We start from the raw sequence: 1,267 nt of genomic DNA, 5'->3' as shown, positions 1-1,267 counted from the left end.
AACTTAAATATTTAGTTTTGAGCTAAATATTTAGCTTGAAACTTAAATATTTAGTTAGCAAGTTAAATATTTAACCTAAATATTTAACTAGCCACCTAAATATTTAACTTAAATATTTAGCTAACAAGTTAAATATTTAGCTAGCTACCTAAATATTTTACTTGCTAGCTAAATATTTAAGTTAAATATTTAGCTTGTTAACTAAATATTTAAGTTTCAAGCTAAATATTTAGCTCAAAACTAAATATTTCAGTCACAAGTTAAATATTTAGGTAGCTAGCTAAATATTTAACTTGTTAGCTAAATATTTAATTTACATATTTAGCTTGTTAACTAAATATTTAACTTGTAAGTTAAATATTTAGCTTGCTAGCTAAATATTTAATTTGTAAGTAAAATATTTAGTTGATAAACTATGACATTTATAAATGTATGAATCATATGGTGAAAAACTGACTGAAAAATAAATCTGTTCTTTTTTTCTTATAAAAGTCTAAAAAAACAAAATATTTTGTGTTAATGTTTGACTGTGTAACTTTACAAACGGCACCACAAACACATTGACACACTGTTGAAACTCAGAAATAGTGAAGCAGGAGGAAATAACAACAAACACACACAGCAGTGTGTTTGTTGTGTGTTGCACAATCTGGTCAGCAGTTTGTGAAGCAAATGTCAACATCTGTAAAGAGGCTCATGTTCAAAGTAAAATAATATTTAATAAGTTTAGTTTTATTTGTTTAGGTGGGATTGTCTTTGAAAGCTGAAGATGCTGTGAGAGTCGACCTGATCCATCATCAGTTAGCAACACGACGTGTCTTTCTGTGGCTTCCATCATAAACCCAACCTGTAGACTCAGGAGACCCGGGCCTTGGTCCTCACAAGGTAATATATTTAGGACAAATGGGCGGTACAAGGTAACAAATGGTAAAACACTCAACGCTTTAAAACTAAACATTTGGATTAAAACACCTCAATAAAAAAGGATAAATTTCTGTTTGTTTTCTTAAAGAAGCTTCATGTTTTAATAGTATTTAAATAATAATTCTGTGAGCTGTTCCTCTCATTAACCTGTTGGTGGTGCAGCTGTGGACCAATAATGAACTGGTTTCTTTCTGAGATGAAGTTAAAAACTTCAGCTTTGATTGTTTTTATGAACTGATCTGAGTTTATTTATGAGCTGATCTGAGTTTATTTATGAGCTGATCTGAGTTTATTTATGAACTGATCTGAGTTTATTTATGAACTGATCTGAGTTTATTTATGA

At 29.4% G+C, this 1,267-nt stretch overlaps 1 protein-coding gene and 1 long non-coding RNA gene across 2 annotated transcripts in view; one reads left to right on the top strand and one right to left on the bottom strand.

The window, feature by feature from the left end:
- Positions 1–1,261, top strand: part of LOC106527358 (uncharacterized) — a 2,651-nt gene extending 1,390 nt beyond the window's left edge. The window contains exon 2 of the long non-coding RNA XR_001311381.1: positions 745–1,261. This is a non-coding gene — a long non-coding RNA (uncharacterized LOC106527358). The remainder of the gene's footprint in view (positions 1–744) is intronic.
- LOC106527350 (gamma-aminobutyric acid type B receptor subunit 2) overlaps positions 1–1,267 on the bottom strand; it is an 11,543-nt gene that overhangs the window by 7,831 nt on the left and 2,445 nt on the right. The window lies entirely within an intron of this gene.

Source organism: Austrofundulus limnaeus, unplaced genomic scaffold, assembly GCF_001266775.1.
Source record: "Austrofundulus limnaeus strain Quisiro unplaced genomic scaffold, Austrofundulus_limnaeus-1.0 Scaffold320, whole genome shotgun sequence".
NCBI lineage: Eukaryota > Metazoa > Chordata > Actinopteri > Cyprinodontiformes > Rivulidae > Austrofundulus > Austrofundulus limnaeus.
This window is presented reverse-complemented; position numbering and strand designations above follow the sequence as displayed.